Source organism: Lissotriton helveticus, chromosome 7 (genome assembly GCF_964261635.1).
Source record: "Lissotriton helveticus chromosome 7, aLisHel1.1, whole genome shotgun sequence".
Taxonomy (NCBI): Eukaryota; Metazoa; Chordata; class Amphibia; order Caudata; family Salamandridae; genus Lissotriton; species Lissotriton helveticus.
This window is the reverse complement of record NC_136068.1, coordinates 452,087,236-452,106,464: the sequence shown is the minus strand read 5'-3', so window position 1 is coordinate 452,106,464 and position 19,229 is coordinate 452,087,236.

Genomic DNA, 19,229 nt, shown 5'->3' with positions numbered 1-19,229 from the left:
ATCATTCCCACCTGAGCCGTTGCGGTCCCTACAGCTACTGCTGACTGCTCCCACACGCAGGAATCTAGTTACACGCTTATACACAGCTTCCCAGAACGAACAGAACATAGGTCCTGACCGATCTCTTCAGAGATGGGAAGAGCTCCTAGGGGAAACCATATCGGAAGACGACTGGAGCTATAGCTGCACACACTTACACTTACTCACATCGAACTGCAACCTGAAGATCATCCATTTTAAGTTTCTTCCCCAAACGTATTACACGCAGGTCAAGTTACACCGTTACGGCCTACGAGCAGATGATAAATGCCAACGCTGCTCCATACATGGGGCTGATTTCTTGCATATGGCATGGGCCTGCCCCGGCCTGCACAACTATTGGCAGGAAGTGACAGCCGCGCTTACACATATGTTGACTGAACAGATCCCGAACGTACCACTGGTATGTCTACTAGGTATATATAAACTCAAACTGGCCAAAAGACGAAAGTTGTTGGCAGTGGCACTGCTGCTTGCAAAGCGGCGAATAGCCATTAAATGGGGCAGCAAGCGCCCACCCAGATTTAAGGACTGGATAACCGATTTACTATATTGTAAGGAAACACTAAGCGCTTATGAAGAGGATATACCTCAGGCCTCCAGACCTAAGGACTTTTGGCAACCACTGGTAGATTATTTACAGCAAAATGATCACGATTCATAGTCAGAAAATGAAATATGATGCACTGTTGGGAGAGCGTGATTGCTATCCCATGGGGCCCCATTGATACAATACCATAGATGTGACAGGACACTTTGCTCTTTGTTGAGAACAGGAGATTTAAGATGTATGATTACTTGATTGTACTTATTTTTGTATAAGAACTACGTCGAATGCTAGTAGTCACTATGTATCTTTATATTCTTTATACGTGCTGTATCTAACAGGTATTGTCGGCATGAGTATTCAAATTTGTACAAATATTTCTATAATGTAGTGTGTTTACCCTGTACTGCTGCTCGGTGAATAAAAACAAAATTAAAAAACACTTTGCTCAGGGGTCAGGCTTCAAAATTAATATGGACAAATCCTTGGCTCTCAGTCTTTCCCTTTCCGCGCACACTCTTACCTGCCTCCAAGAGGAACATCCGATACAGTGGTCAACTGAGGCAATCCCGTATTTAGGCATTCAGCTCGCTCCTACCATAAAAAGCTACTTCCGACATTAACTATTTCAATCTCCACAGCCGCATTAGAAAGGAGTTGAACAGATGGAAACATTGCACAATATCCTGGCTGGGTAGGATAGCGGCCATTAAAATGACCATACTCCCCCAAATATTGTATCTGTTTCAGACCTGTCCCCTCAGACCCCCCCTCGGGCTGGATCCAACAGACACAAGCGGACCTATTGCACTTTATATGGAACGGTCGTAAGCTGCGTTTCTGCCACCAGGTCGCAATTCTTCCATCGGAGGGGGATGGGGGGGGTTTAGGGGTGCCTGACCTTCAATCCTACTTCCATGCTGCTCAGCTTAGATATCTTGTAGAATGGCAGAAGCCGGAATCAGAAAAGCACTGGCCAGTTTCAAGATCAGGCGGTAGCAGGCAGGCCACTACAGGGGGTTCCCTTTCTCCATAAACGTCACCGCCCAGCCAACCTCTATGAGTCATACAACACGGGTACCATCTTAGAATCCTGGGATCGCACCAACACCCATGCACAACTGACCACATTCCCATCACCTCTAATGCTGCTGTGAGACAACCTGGAATTCCAACCCGGCACAGAGGCCCGAGCCTTTCAAGCCTGGCGTTCCTCCCCCTGCAGGTCCCTGGGCACCTCTTTGATCTGGAGGGAATCATTCCATTTCCACAGCTGAGAGAGCATTACGACCTCCCCGAGACGGTACTCCTCTCATATTTCCAGGTCCGGCATTGGGCACTACATCCACACATTAAGCTGCAGGCACAACGGTGCTATCTCCTTACAAAAAGTGGCTGATAACCCGCACCTCTGATAAGAGAATCATCTCGGACCTCTATAAGATGCTCTTAGGTCCCAATACATACACCTATAATGCAGGTCGCACTAGATGGGAGGGAGACTTGGGAGGATCCCTAAACCACAAGAAATGGGAGGGCATCTACTATAGGGCACGGCATTCGGCGTACCATATGGGCCTCACGGAGACCCTGACCAAAATTGTTATCTACTGGTACTATACACCGGAGCGCATACACCGATTTGACCCACGGCGCAGTGACCTATGCTGGAGGGAGTGTGGGGAAAGGGGTACATTGGAACACGTCCTTTGAGGCTGCGCTTGTATACAGCCATATTGGTCACAGGTCCTCGACGAAATAGATCTACATCTAGACACTCAACTCCCTTGCTTCCCCTCATACATACTCTTGTGTCTACCTAACCCATTAACATATCCACTCAAATCCCGAAGGGGTCGTTTGATAGCGATTGCTTTGGGAGCGGCCTTGCAGAACATCCTGATCCACCGGCGCACCACCCAACTCCCTACGCTCTCTGGCTGGCTTCAATGGCTATGGATGGTATTAGGCATGGAGAAACTCACACTCACACTGGCTAGGAGAGGGTCAGAATTCCCGGAGGTGTGGCGGCCCTTCCTGACACTCCTGGTGTCTGAGTTTCGAGAGTTGATGTGCCCCAGATATCTCCGGCTCCTCCGTCTCCCTGATACGCAGATCTCAGAGGACAGCTCTACAAAGAGTCGTGAACGACGCTACTGATCAGTGGGTTCACTTCCTTTCCTTTCTCAATTTTTCTCGGTGGACGAGGGGTGGGTGGGACAGGTGGGGCTCAGGGTGGTGGGTTAGTTGGGGGCATTTTCTCTTTGTTTTTGCTCTTACTGCCTTTGTCGACCCAATCCATGCTTATTACCTGCAGGTAATGTTAGTCATTGCGAATTAGATGTCTCATTTGCATGTTGCCAAGGGAGCTGAGGGTCTTGTTCGTTGTTCTCTGTGAACTTCTTTAAAACTAATAAAAAGATTTAAACCATAAAGTATAACGAAAGCATTTCCGCTTGAAATAAGTGTATTGTGTAAGGTAGTAGCAGGCTTTTGTCATTTTGATCTTGTTTTCTTTGGATAAATATAGGTTATTTTTCTAAACTGGTGTGGTGTACTTTTGTAGTGTTTTTCACTATGTTACTGTGTGTTTATGTACAAAGCTTTGCACATTGCCTTGGTGATAAGCCTGACTGCTCGTGCCAAGCTACCAACGGGGTGAGCAGAGGTTATCTTGGGTGTGTAACTCCCTTACCTGACTAGAGTACGGCTCCCTACTTGAACAGGGTGCGAGCCACTGCCAACTAGAGACCCTCATTTCTAACAATACTCCTCAATGGAACAGCTATAAGGTAATGTGTTCGGGGGGTCAATGACCACCAAGATATATTTATTTCTAAAAGTTGTAGGGAGATGTAGAGGAATCCTGTTGATCAACTATATTAATTCTCACCCAGATTAATGGTACTCCTACCACTAGTAATAGCACGAGGCGAACTTTTTGTCTGTGGTCATCATCCAGAAATATCACTCATCTTCCCAGTAGTATGTGAGCGGTAAAAGGGCTCAATTCTTATTCCCATTCCAGGTCAGCAGAAATGGGAAAACACTTTAGCGATTTTAACTCCAGTATCACCAGGCACCGGACTTTCATAGGCTACCTGTTCAGGAAGTGCTCGCACACACAAAGGACTACCATACTTTTCCTAGGTCAGTGTCCCGAATAGAGAGATCATTTTGAAGCATCTCATCATTGTAAGCAATCATGAAGCAACCAACTTCACGTCTTTGGGAATGCCAAGGCATTCTGGGTAATTCTTCCCAAGAAGGTCACTCTGCCTGAGCTTGAACAAACTCAGCATTTCTAGACCTCAAGACTCAATTAACTTTTCAAATTCTGGTGGGCTCCATGGGCAAGCGCCTGGTTCACTGCTGACAGCTCAGACTCCTCCTCCAGAGTGACAGGCAGCTCAGACTACGACTTGGGAGCATTCTGGCAAACCTAGACCCGCCAGAGACACCTCAGTGTGTCAAAGACCCAACTAATAGCAGTGACGTAAATTGTAGGGCTTTTCTAATGACATATGCATGGCAGGCGCGCAACACCCATTGGACTCAAAGGGCTTCAGCCCCCCCGTCGTGTGTGGTAGCCCGGGATACGACAGCTTCCTGGGCACACACACTGCTGCACCCGAGCACTTCACAGGTCTTTAAAAGACCATTTGTATGTTAATGAGGCCTTGCTGTTGTTTCACCCCTTCTTAGAGCCCCTGCAGCTCCACTCTGCATGTTGCTTAAACATTCAGCCCCCCCCCCCACCGAATTTTTTTCTTAGCCCCCTCACCCCCGAAATTTGGCTCTAGTTGCACCTCTGATGCATGGTACATACTCATGAGGCCTAATTGTATGATAATCATGACTTCAATAATCCTTTAGAGTGTATATGTGATAGACTTAGGTCAGAGGACCCTAATGTTGGAACTGTAATAATAATTAACGGAGTGTGCAAGATCACCATATTTTTTTTATAAATGAACTGACATTAGTTGTGCTGACAAAAATAATATAAATGCAGTGAAGAAAAAATCTTCCATTCTGCTGTTTAGGAAAAAATGTGAAGTAAGCAATACTGCAAGGTGGCCAGGCTGAGCACAGAGCTAATGTGGAAGGAAGACTGTTTGGAACAATTGCCTGCCTTTCTGCAATGTCTCTAACCGAAACATTGTTTACGCATTCAAGGGAATACAAGTCACTGCACACACAACTGCAACTTCCTTCTTAAACCAGAGGTCTTTAAACCTTTTTCTCTGAGGCCTCCTATGCAAAATGTTTTGAAGTCAGCCTCCCCCTCCCAAAACGTTATGGCAAGTTTTGAGAGAGGGGAAGTGTAGGAAAGTGGGGTATTCTGTAGTGTAGTTGGTTAGGCTTCAGACTGCAATACCATCACGTTCCTCCAATAGGTCCTTGTGATTCACACTAATTCTGTGGTATAGAGCAGTCAGGCTTTACTAGAGGAACATGGTAAGCATCTCAGAGTACCAACATTAATGATAAATAATTGACACGACTCAAAAGAAATCCAACACTCATTTATAAGAAATAAGGCATATTTTTATATAAATTAAGACACCAAAATGAAGAAAATGGGATGAGTATTACCGGAGTTATGGATTTTTATAGGAAAAATAAATCAGTGCATTTAACTTTTGCAAAATGATGATGTTGCGGTCAATGGGAAAACAAACCAGTGACACTCGATTATTTGCAGGTCGACTTCAGTGGAAACCCCTGAGGTAAGGTGATGTGGGTCCCAGGACCAGGCTCAGACAGCCAGATTAATTTTACCTGGCTCATAGGGCATGGGTGTAGAGTGGTGCTGGCTGTCTCTGAAAGCGGGAGCTGCGGATGCTGGTCCTGCTGCTAGGATGACGAGGGTGTGGAAAGGAGTGTAAAAGCTCGACAATGGGGCCGTCGGGTGTCAGGTTGAAGGTACTGCAGAGTTCCCTTGAGACACAGTGTTGAATAAATGTAGTGGTAGCCAGGCTGGCCACCAACAAGCCTTGGTAGTAACAAACACAGCTTTCGGTTACTTTGACGTCATAGAGCCCGGGGAATAGAGTAGCCGCCTGAAATTTGCTGGAGGTCAAGACTACATTTCCCACAATGCACTAGACCATTTAATTTGGTCGATCCCGTGGTGGGCCCGATCGCCAGTGATTTTTCAGTTCCTGGAGTGCGATTTGCCTGCGAACTGCAGGGGACTAGTACCTCTAGTCCATGGGAGTTTTGGAGTTTCCTTTGGCTTGCTGAGAGGCTCCTCTTCACTTTGGAGCTGATCTCTGGTTCAGGATGAGTCATGGTCATGCAGTTACAGGGTGGTTGCCACAGGTGCAGAATATTGTGTCTTTGCTTGGTGAAGGTCCTGAAATTGCAGTCACAGGTTTCTTCTTTGTCCTTGGTCACAATTGAAGCCGAAACCAAACCAATTAATCAGAGGGTCCAAGGGCGAGTTTAATGACCCCCACTAGGTACATGCCCCAATCCATATAGCTCATACCCCAAAAAGTACCTAGAGGTCAAAACATATTTGTCGCTCAACTGTGGATGCAGACCCCAGCACCAAACATATAATAATACAGTGGGAACAATCAATGTAACTAGGTGTAAAAAGTTAAGACTCGAGAGCAGAGGGAAAAATTCCCATCAGAAGCCACACTGTACCGCCCTCTTTTGCATCATTTGGGTACTCCCTTTGCTCTCGAGTCTTAACTTTTTACACCTAGTTACATTGATTGTTCCCACTGTATTATTATATGTTTGGTGCTGGGGTCTGCATCCACAGTTGAGTGACAAATATGTTTTGACCTCTAGGTACTTTTTGTGGTATGAGCACAATTGAAGCAGATCAGAGGTTCTTGTGCCAGAGGAGCACCTTAAATCCTTGATTTAGGGGCAATAGGGGTGTTGGTGCTAGTAATCATAAGGCTACTAGCTCCAGCTGCAAATCCGCCACTGATGTGACCACTTCTGTGGAGGATGGCACCTTTTCTATCCAGAAGCCTCTATTCTGCCACTTATAAAATTGACAGAATCCCTTCTTGGGCTGTACAGACCAGGTAGCGTATCTTAGGGGTGTGGCTAGCCTACTGGGGGGGTATGCCTCCTGACTGCCTATTTTCCCTGCCTGCCCAGGTTGCAAATGTGCATGGGTCAGACGGTTGACTTTTTCATCCTCTGGGAAGAAGCCTGGTTTTATATTAGAGGCGGCGAAGGCTTTGAAGCTCCTGGATGCCAGCCTATGTTGTCCTGTGGCACCCAGGACACTTTTAGCACCTAATGAAAGAAGGCCACTATAGGAACATATAAGCTTGCACTAACATGTCCTCACCTTTAATACAATGCACCCTGCCTCCTGTGCTCAGAAGGCCTAGCTTGGGGGTGACTTACATATATTAAAAATAGTGCTGTGACCTTGCCACTCGTGGTGAGGGCAAGCAGTCGAGTTTGAGCAGTTTTCACTGCTCCTGCAATCTGCAATGGCAAACCTGCTGTCATCTCTTTATTTGGGCCTCTAAGGGTGGCACAATGAGTTCTGCAGGCTCTGGGGACCCCTTTAACTCCCATGTCCTGGTTACTACTGGTACCACTTACCAAGGACTCATAAGGGGGTTCTCGTCATTACCAATTGGGGTTACCAATTGACATTCATCATATTTTAAGGGGAAGCACAGGCACTGGGGCCTGGTTAGCATTTTCAATGTCAAAACCATCAGCTGTAAAGTAAAAAGTGTGGGGGTGATCATACAAAAAGAGCACTTTCCTACAGGAAGGGACAGAGCTGAGCGCAGGGAGTGGGGTTTATGAGATCATTTCAGGAGAACATTTTCTATAGCTCATAAACCACACAAAATATGTCACTTATAAAACAGCAAATGCTTCAACCAAAACTGGGTATTGACCCAGAAATGCTGCTACCCATGATGGGGGTGTTGCGAGCCCCTCTCACTCATGGACCCCAATGCCACTGCACCTGCTGCACTAACAAAAACTACGTTCCTGAATAGTGGCTATCTTTTCTGCCTCTTTCACCCCTTCTCCACCATGCTTGACCATCACTCCAATCTTGAAACAGGCTCTCTGTTCCTTTCAGAATTTTTTTTACTCCCACATGCCTCCGTTTGTGGTGCAAGGGCACCCCTGATCCTAATGCTAGAAAGGAAAATAAGCTCCCATGCTTCTTTTTTAAAGTGAGCCAGTCATAATTGTGATGCAGTGGGCCCCTCTTGCCACACCCCCTCTCTCCCATATCTCTGAGGCCAAACAAAGATGTTCCCCTCTTGTGGGCCATTGTTTCTAGGTCTAAAGTAACACTGGCACAGCAAGCGTGTATCAGGCCCTAATATAAGCAAGGAAGGATAGTAAAACAGCCATAATTATGGTTTAGTTGGCTCCTCATACCATTGGGTCCTGGTGCCACTGTACCTGGAGCACTGATGATACTTTCTGACCCTTGTATGTTAAAGAGCTGCAAGGGTAACTGAGGCTGTAGTGCTAGCAAGGAAAATACCCCATTCCACTATTTCATGGTAGGAAAGCCATAACTGAGTAGCAGTGGCCACATACACAACTGGCAGTAAGATCTGCTGCACTAATGGATGGTCCTTTTCTAAAAAAGAAATTTTAAATCCCTTTATACTGTCTCTTTTCTTGGGCATCTCTCTGAGGAAGCTGTTTCAGGCCATTTGCAAGCAAATAATGAGCAACATGCAATGCTCCCTCTTCTGGGCTAACTCTTTGACAATAGCTATGAATATCGATCCTTTCCACTTTCTCTTAGATCATTACTTTGAGGTTCCAGGGCTCTAGAGGATCAGGGCTCTGCATCTGAATGCAATCCTGCTGGCCACCCCTTGATTAACCTTTTACAAAAATACCTGCCCTGAATGGGTACTGCTAACTTTGAGGTGCCCCTGCCTGAATGCGAAGGAAGAGGCGGTAGTGCAGACAGTGAAACAAGAAACAAGCCTTCTTACTAGCCAGATTGAGTCACTTAAAGCCAGGGTCACATGATATTCTATATCAGCAGCATTTTCCACATAATTATGGGTTTAGTGCATTTGCTACATAATCCATAATCTGCAGGTTTTAACCCAAAAAATTGATGCTGGATCAAACGGATCAAATGGTGCTAAAAACATTGCGGCATGTGTTCCTGAGCAGTGGAAGGCCCTTCACAAAGGTTAACTGGTCATCTTGCAGTTCCTTGCTTTATTTGAGTGTTAAACTGGTACTGATGAGTTGAAATATTTACCCTCACAGTGTTACCCTGAGTAACAATGACAAAATGATGAAGTAATAATAACCACAAAATGTGCAACATTATGCTGCATAATTTACATTTTCTTGCTGCATAATTTTGTCAACCCTGCTTCATAATATGGTCCTCTCTTTTCGGATGCTTCAAGTGGCCCCGCTTAAAGCTTGGTGGTGACAAACATTTTTTTCTTTTTCAGGTAATGTAGGAGTGTTATCAGCTGAGTTCTGGAATAATGAGCGTGGGAGGGGGAGAGGCGGGGTTTAATAATATTTAAAAAAAGGAACTTACCTGAAGCTGCCAGTCGCCTCCCGTGTTGCGCCTTGGTGTTCTTCCTTGTCCCAGCATGCACTGGGGCAGCATTACAGACTCCCTGTGCAATGGCTGCTTGGGGAGAATGCTGAAGAGGTGAGATCCGACTGCAAACCTAAGAGGTTCTTGAGGTATGCTGGCATAATACAGGGCTTGGCATAACACAGAGAGAAAAGGTGCTAATTATTCATCCGATACCACAGTTGATTGGCTGACAACAATATAAGTCTGAAGTTAGGTAGGGTTTATTTGCTGTAATAGTAAGGATGTGTGATATACGATGCTTAGAGTTTATATCATTTTCATTTTAGTTTATTGTAGCTGAATAAATAATCATATTACACACAGAGTTTGTTTGCAGACTCTACATAATAAATAACCACCATGAACACCTATTACTGTGTGTCTTCAGTGCCTTCAGGGATCAGGATAAGGGTCCAAGCAAATGCAAATCGACCCAGCAGATAACAGTACCCCTGACAGGGTTCTCCGACTCTTACCTCTCTAAATCTAGATGACCCCGGCTTGTTACAGAGAAGAGCGAGGGACACCTGCGTGTTTTCCTTTTCTCCAATGTGAGGGTGATAAGCAAACTACTCCTGGTGCTAAGGAATTCTACTGAGATGCACTCACCCGTTTCAGGATTAACAACCGCAGATTAAATAACCACAGATGTGTTGATATCTTCTTCCCCTTCACATACTCTTAATAATGCCTTTAGGACAGACATATCCCCTGCATGGCTCTGGAGAACATGCCCTACGCTGTTCTCCTCAGTAATTCTCACTTCTGTTTTTATTTTCCCCTGGTGAATCTGAGAAGTGCTCAGTGTTGGTCCTCCCGATCCATGAATTGACACCGTGGTTGAGGGTGGAGCCAGAGTGCTTCCCTCTGTGAGACAGTGAAAAGGCCCCTGCCAAGATGCCTTCTGGGTCCCCATGTTAAAAAGGTTCTGCCATTCTCCCTTAGTGGGTCTTTAATAGCCACTGGTGTGAGTGAGAAGGAAAAGGTCAATGTGCACCGTACATGTGGGCCAGGGTGAGAGGAATGGGAAGCCTGTAGCCATTCCTAACAGAGAAGCAGGGGTATCCATTGTGATTCGTGTGCATTGCAGTTGAAAATGGCAACCTTTGTGCCAGGCAATTTTGAAGCCTTTGGAGCCCACAGGTCTGCATTGCTTTCCTGTCCCATGTCCTACTGTAAGTATAAGGGTTAGGTTTGTATTTATATTTGGCATGCAGTGACCCTGCCAGAGCATTCCTTGTACCACCTTCTCTTCCTGCCTCCTTTGCCTTCCAGAGGATTTGGCTGACTGTCTGCTGAGCCCAAATATACACCTGTAACTGAAGTACTTGGAACCGAATCAGGCAGGACAGGAGACGCACTGATTTTCGAATAGTGCTCAGGAGGTGTGAACAAAAACTGGTCCCCGTGACCAGTTCAGTGTTTCAGACATTCTGGTCAACCAGGGAAGGGCCTTCAAGGTCCTGGTGAAATGCCTTGATGGCGATGGCTGTGCGGCATTGGACCTTCCCTTAACAATGGAGGAGAAATCTGGTGCATAGGATTGATGATTAGAAACATGGTTAGTCCTAGCTACCCTAAATTGCAGACACACAATTGGTCATGGCTGCACACACCTAAAAAAGGGATCTTTTAAGTGTGGTAACTGTAGTCTCTGTAGGCTGAGTAAGCATGGATTACGCACTTTCAGCTACAATGATTCTAAGATGTTTCAGATTTCTACTCATAAAGACTGTAACACTACTTATGTGGTATGTGCTGTTATCTGTAAATGTGAGAGTGTACATTGGGAGTACAATTTGGGAACGCATTGCTGAACACTTCAGGGATCTGTAGAATAGGGACACTAGATATCCCATAGCGTTACATGCGCTTGAATGTACGGCACAAGGTGAACATCTGTTGTTTACCTTCCATGGTATTGAAAATATCCTACCAGATGCTAGAGGAGGTAATCGGGAGTTGAGACTGAGGAAGAAAGAAGCTCGCTGGATAATGCAGCAACATGCAGTTGATAGAGGCCTCAACATCGATAATGAATTACAGTACTTCCTGGGTAACTAGTTATATAACCTTATAGATTGACGTCTGAATTGTTACCATGAGTAGAGTACGGTATGATGCCTCCATTATGAAAGATAATAACTTGGTATTCTGAATTGTTTAAACATGAACATTGAGGACTAAGAATCCTCCCAATCCATTAAACATACATGTTTGTCTATAGATGGGACTATGTTTACATCCTCATAAGAGAATTCAATATATAAAGACCCTTGACAAATGGTTCCACTAGTCTAGTTACAGTAATTGTAAGCTGTTTGTAAGACGTTACATGTTAAGATATTGACTTATTGAATGTGTTTGTTGATCCTAATATGGCATGTGAAACTATATACGTCATGAATATTAAGTAATCTGCCAATTAATGCGTAAAAAGGCCATTTTGGCTGAGAACATATGTATGAATTACTGATGAACACATGCTGATTTTACTTTGACTGATATGTCGAATGTCGACTTTGACCTAAGTTATATTAGTTTGCTTTGCTTGGTTATAAGGTATTAAGAGATCTGCTATGCATATTGTTGACATGTCGATTTGATAATATATGCCCTGCAAAGTTATTATTAAATTTATCTGGACTTATATGAACAAATGTTTTTAGTGACAAGAACATTTTTTATATCTTCGGCACTATGGTGGAATCACTTTTTAATATGTACTAACATCATTTTCCTTGGTTCACCGCTTATTTTCGGCTTACTGACCAAATTAACCATGCTTTAGATACGTATAACCGAAATTAATCGGCTGATTTATTAAATTGAATAGTTCCGGCGACACTCTCCTTGTTTGTATTAGTCCTTTTCCGGACAGCTTTATTATCGATATCTTTTATGATTTAATTCTACCCCTTATTATTGAGTTACAATGTTTGAGACTTACAATAGAATTTTATCAGTTGGAATTATATAACAATCGACATTTCAGATAGGATTGTTAGTTTCATACTTTGGTTCTCAAAACCATTCAAAGATGGCGGCCGCTTGTTTTTATCCCTTTAGTCCCCTTTCTTACTCGTGGACCATGTCAGTACTAAAAGCCCCACCTAACACGGCGACGTTGCTAGATGCCACCTCGCCAAGACTGTTGTTTCGAGACATGCTGCTAGTACTGGTAAGCCCAATTATTTTTGTTACTGACTTATGTCGCGTTAATTTTTGGACTTTACTGTGTAGCGGTTAGATTTTGGCTATAATAAATTTGTTACGGGTTCAATGGGTCATGTAATAGAAGGGGGGACACAACACATGGTACCAATTTTCTTTTCAAATGTTAGCTTAGTAGAAATTTCGTACTTAATTTTTTTCGTGTCCGCAATTATGTCTGATTGTATTTTTTGTTCTATCCCGCGGTAACTCAGCGTGGATACTAAAAGACTGATGTTTGGAGGCGTTATCTTCACTTACTACTTTTGAGAGACTTGCATGGATTTTTAATGAGCCTTTGCAGGGTTTGGGATTATATGCTGTTTACGTGATGTTTTTACTAATATTAACTGGGACTATCGAGAATTTCTTGTTTGCATACGTGTCAATGGACATTGTTTTTGGTATGGCATATTGCTTCATATACTCAGAAGCTTTTCAAATGAGGGGTCATTACTACCTTAATGCTATGGAACAGAGGCTTTTAGTTATACATCCATTGCGTTATTAATGTTATGGAATTTAAAGATAGGTATTATAGTGACAGTGTTTTTATTATAGGAATACTGATGGATAGCAATTGTTGGAAGAGACAATTGGAAGAGGACATATAATTACGTCCTGAATTTGATCAACAAATATGTGAGTCTCATATAATTAATTACCATAGATGGGTAGGGATCACGCCTTATAGATGTTAATAACTGGCCTTTGTGTTATATTTTCCTTTTTAGACCTTTTGGATACTCAATATACTAATTCACATCATTATTGTTCATGTCGCTGGTCATTTAAGAAGGTTTTTAACGGTGATTAGGTGAGTTTGCAACTTTGGCCCCCTTTTTGATATGGTCCTTTTGACCACGAATTTGATACTTAACCAATAGAAGGTTTAGACTTCGTTTAACCGCACATGTATATATGTTTGGTTTTCTCTTTGCGTTTGCCGATGGTTCCTTGAAATGACTTTGCACATTTCACAAGAATTTCAAACTTTGCACTTTTTTCATTTTCTTTATTGGCACTTTTTGTCACATATTTCGATCTTTGGTGTGGTTTTTGGTTCTTGTTATATGTATGTTTAGGCACCTCTTGAGAAGAGTGAGACGCTTTACTAATAGTGTTTCCCTCGTGGTATCTATCTGATTTTATGAACACTCTGCCTTGGTCTTTTTCTTCACTATCTCACATAGACATTGTTCTAGATGTATGTGGTACTTTTATCTGACATATATCAGTTTCATGTTTGTTGAGTATTAATAAGATTCCTATGTATTAAAATTTCTAGCCCTGAGGAAGTCCGTGGCTTATACCATACAGGAGGAAACACGTGTAGGCGGCAAGACCTTTGCTTTGAAGAAGTGCTTCGAAATGAAAAAGAAGATTGAGGAGATCAACTTGTCTTTGAGGACTTTTTATTGTGAATATTACTGCTTGTTTAGCCTGCCACAATAAGCCATTCCAACTCACTTTTCAGTGATTTATTTTCAGATGTTAAAAGGTCTGACTTTTCTTTAGATTTAACTAACTCCCTTTGCAACTCATTACGTTCTTTTTCTAACTGTCCACATTTTTGATACATTCTGAACAATGCATTCAAAATTACACCACTTTTTCTGTCTGAAATACCAAATTGTTTTCCCTCTTTAAGAGAACAATCTTGTACACATTTAAATATCCGAGTCTGCCCCTCATCTGTTAAACATGCATTAGAGGCAATTTCCCACCCACATAACTCAGTTGGCATCTAGGAATCTGCAACCCAAAACCTGGACATTTTAGAGAGCATTTTTCCCTTTTAAAATTGCACTTTTTGTAAATCCTGCAAGTGACGCCAAAATGTCTTGCTTCGCCCTCAATAACACAACTCCCACACGATGGCCCAAACACGACGAAGCAGGAGACATGTAACACAACACCACCTAGTTAGAGGTTTCACATTATAAAATGAAACACATCAATGACTCTCTATTTAGAATAAGGCTTGGGGTTTTGTTCATGCAATGCCCTCTAACAGAAAGGCTTTCCCAGATGCAACTTTCAAATTAATATAGAGATATATATTTATATGCAAGCAATAATAACATCTTGGTAAATGTAACCGTTACATGCATGAATAATAACAATGTTATTTATTTATAAAGTTTTATATAGCGCAAACTTGATCCCGAAGGATATCAGAGCGCTTTACAATTTGAGGCAATTAAATAACTTCCCACCCTATTCCTAAAAATGCAAAATTACAACAACAAAATACCAATGTAGGGTGCCATGTCACTTTACAGCAAACATACACATTATACTGTCAATAAAACACACACGTTTGTAAATCATTGTACAGGATGTGTTACATAAGAGAGTGAGGGTTACTGGGTGTATTATTCACATCATCCTTCAGAGCTCACTCTGCTATACTAGAAGGATTACAATGCAACTGCGTGTAACAAAAGGATCTCTGTGTTCAACGCTGAAACCCACTTACCTATCTACATAAAGTAAAATCTGCCATCAGCATGTTACATGATGTGCTTTGCAGGAGGTTCATTAACCCTGCATGCTACTTTAAGTCTAAACTAGGACTAGACAAAAACAGATCTTTTTATCAAATGTGTTAACTACCAAAATGAATAAATTAGCAGCAAATAGTATGGGACATCCTGCAAGAAATTAGAAAGATTTATACACTAAATACATCAAATGATTACTTTGGATGTGCACTCTGACTCACTCACACATCACAATGGCACTAGTCAGAAACAAATCACTTCACCCGATCAATCACTCAACATCCTTGCCAACTCAAACTGGAGGAGTCCGTTGACAGCTAGGCATGGACTCGCGACCGGGACTCAAGTTACGTTCCTTTGTGACGACGCGTCTGCTCCACAAATGAGGTCCTAAGCTGCCTGCCAAGATCCTCCGCCTTCATAGTCTCAAAACACACTAGAAGGTTCGAGAGTCATTCCTTCTGCGCCAAGGAAACTTACTGGAATTGCCCACCTTCCATGCAAGCATTCCGGGTAAAAAGGAGTTCCCACGTTCCTTCTACATTCTCACATGTTCTAGCCTTTATCTTAACGAAGCTTACAAAAGCCTTCCAGGGTACATTTAACAATCTCTTCCAAAAACAAAACAAAGGAACCTTGAATGTGATTAACCCAAACAACTTGCAAACAAGAAGTGTGGCTCAATGGTTAGAGCGGCAGACCCTGATGCAGAGGTCTAGCCCGGGACCTTTGTTCAATTCCCCGCCTTGGCGGGTCTTGGGCTCAAAATTCCACGGACCTGATAATTCTCGCCTTGGTGCCTATTCCAATCATGGAGTCCCACTCTGAAACTCTTGGCAATAGCTTGCTTAATCTCCACAACGGCCCCCACAACGCTAAGGATGCCTGGCCTCCACCTTGGGGGTGCGCAGGAGTGGACACCTCACAGGGAAAGCCAGGATGGGTTCCACAGCGGTATTCGTACAAGCGCCTTGAGACCCTTGTGGGTGAGTAGTGCGCTATACAAGTATCAATTTACAATTTACACTTTAGGGGCCTGTCTGTGCGCTCAAAAACGCTCAAGCAAGGCAGAGTCAGAATTCAGGATGACACAAGGCCATGTCAATGCCAATAGTAAGAACTTCATAATACTTCCCATTGTACAACACAATGCACATTTGTGCACCACTGCCTAAAGCATCACACACTTTATCTCTCAATGTACAACACAATGCACATGTGTGCACCACTGCTCATAACACTGAACTTCGAGACCAAAAAGTATATTCCACACCTCTGTCTCTCTCATGCTTTCAAATGCACATCCCGCATGTTCTCTTCTTGGCAAGGCTGATCTACTCTGAGGCAGCTCCCATTTTAAGACTTCAAGAATAAATCTTCAAGGTAAAAAGGCATATGCAGGATGTCGTACATTCAAGCTAGGATAAAGTAAAACACCAAAAGACAATTAAAATGATGGTAGTCAAAGGTCATTATGTGGTGTCAAACCATAAAAGTGCCTCTAGAACTACACCTTATAAGTCCCAGTATATGGTACCCATGTACCCAGGGCATAGGTACCCCAGAGGTCCCCCATGGGCTGAAGCAGGCATTAAGCCACCCATGGGAGACCCTTCAAAATGGAACTACAGGCCTGCCATTGCAGCCTGTGTAAGTTGGTGCTTGCACCACTTAATAAAGATATTGGTTTCTTATATCTAGGGTCACTGCACTTAAAACCTATAAGTCACCCCTCTAGCAAGCCTTTGCAATCCTGAAGGCAGCATGCTTGGTTCTAAGTGAGAGGGTGCCCCTGTATGAGCAGGATACCTCTACAGCCTACGGCTTCCATTCTCCAGGGTTCTCAGTGAAGCAGCCATATACTTTATAGAGGGGCGCCGCATAATTACGCGATAACCATCTCAAAACTTGCTGCAATCAATCCTATCATGTTTGAGCCCTCCGTTAGGCTCTCAGTGTTCCCCGTACTAGACTTCTTCATCCGGACAGCACAAAATGGTTGCTGCTGACCAGAGACACGGTTCTGCCCTCCTGCTGATGAGCCAAGCTCAAGCAGGGGAAGGCAGAGCAATAGGCTTCCTGTTACAGGGACGTTTGATCACCTCTCAGACAGGATCTAGTGTAGTGGGGTGGGATGGGATGGTTGCGCTTGCCAGCACTGCTCAGTCTGCATGAGGGGCACATTTGGTGTCCCCGTGCATAGTCCAGTTCAAACTAGTCATGGGAGCTGTTGGCTACAGCTCTGGTGTGAAACTGGACAAAGGACATGGGAGTAACCTCTCTCCTGTCCAGACCCTCCCCTGGGAGGCCCCTTGAATCATCCCAACACTTTCCCTAGGGTACTTACGGGCTTACCTGAGAGTAGGTGCCTAGATTCGTCGTGGGACAAGATTCAGATCAGACACCACTTCTTCTTTTACTGTCTGGGCTTTGCTGGACTTTGTTTAGGCTCAACTTCGTCCCCCTTTCAGTCTGCAGCATCGTATGTGCCTACGCCCAATACAGTAACCTTCCAAGGCCTGTGGGCATCAAATACACCTGAAGGAATTTCCCTTGGAGTGGAGTCATTCCACTGTATTCGCAGGCACAACAACTAAATTGACTGGTCTGCTGAGCCAGAGCTCCTCCGGACTCCATAGGGTCTGCAACACAGGCAATGATTTTCCATTGTTCCTGAGGCCTGCCCTGCCCTCTCACCAAGTTTGAGGCCAGTATCCCTCGTGGTGGTTGCAATAGCCAAACCCCTCTGTACCGTATCAACTTTGCATTGCAAAGACTTGTTGGCTTCCTTCCAAGAAGATGTTCAGGCTTCAAGTAGCCCCAACATCGAGCACCTCCAGTAACCAGAATCTTCAGCCACACCACATTGTGTGCACCGTGGCCTGCATCTTTTGTTGAGCTCCTTGAGGTCCTCTCCCGACTCCAGTCCCTCCGGCCTGTGGGTCCATTTAAGGGTCACACTTGTTTCTTTTGGGCTCCCCTGATTGCTTGGGCCTGCCCTAACTCCCCTGCTTGTGGTGAGTCCCCTGGACCTTGCTGGTCCTGATGTTGCTTCTTTTTCAGTTCCTGCATTGGTTGCATTTGCCAAGGCTTCTTGGTGCTCCCGCCGGACAAATCGATCCCTCAGTAATTGGCATCTTTCATGGGACAGCTTGTGCATGGCTCCTGGTCCTCCTCAGCATTGCCTGGACCTCATTGCTGCAGAGTCAAGGTCATCGTCACTAATCCTGCAACACCTGACATCGGAGGGCATTCATCTTCCAAGTCTCTTGGTCCCCCCTGAGTGACATAGACTCTGTCCGCTCTGCTTGTAGGTACCTCTCATCTAGAATCCACCTTCGGTTTCCACCGGACAATTTCTCCTCCTTCAGCAGCGGCACTTTCCTGAAGTCCTTCATTGGGTTCGACTGCGGTTTCCGACACCACTTCACACGTGTGCAGCCGGCTTCCCTGGTGCAGGTAACGTGGGTACTAGGGTATCCATGGGTGGGGTGGCTCTGCAACCTCTGTCTTCCACGGGGTTTCTTCAGGGTCCACTGGGAAGGGTCCTTAATCTTTAAAAATCCAATGGCGACTTACACAGAGTTGTAAGGCACACACGGTCGTGTTCCCACACTGCACATGCTCTGCATGGGGTTCTTAGTCTTCTCCTCATCTTGGGTGGTTCCTTGGGTCCCCTGCACTTCTACATCCTCTTGACATTGTCTTGACCCGGTCGTGGTTCTTATGCCACTTTCTTAGTATATTGTTTGGTGCCCCCCGGCCTCCACTGAGTATTCTGTGCTATTTAGTGTGATTCTTTGCTAAAGTATTGTGTGCATTGTGCTTATCTCCAGGTAGGAGATATATGTATGTGTTAGAGAGTATCATATAATAAATACATATTTTTATAAATACTTTGTGTAGTTCTTTTTCACTTAATCTGTACTATAAGATTGCATTCTGGTAAAACAAGCTGCTTTACACTCCTTCTGGACTAAGCCTGAAGGCTTCTCTCCACAGATACACTTAGAGAGCTGCTTTCTAAGGTTCTCCAAGACCTCTTAAATCACCATAAGGGTTGTCTGGACTGGTGCAAGGTGCCCACTTACATTAGTGGACATCATATACCAGGCCAGCTTCTCACATTGTTGGCAGCAGTGAGATTCAAGCCTACATTGTTTTACCAGATACATCTTTGTGTTGATTAATTTAAAAAAACATCACTAATACTGGGCACATATAATACAGGCTTAGAATAGTAAGTTCTACTGAACTTAGGTTTGGGTAAGTCAAGGGTCTAGCACACCCTTTCTCCAACCTCAGAGAGTTTAGTTTCCACTAGGTTAGGTAG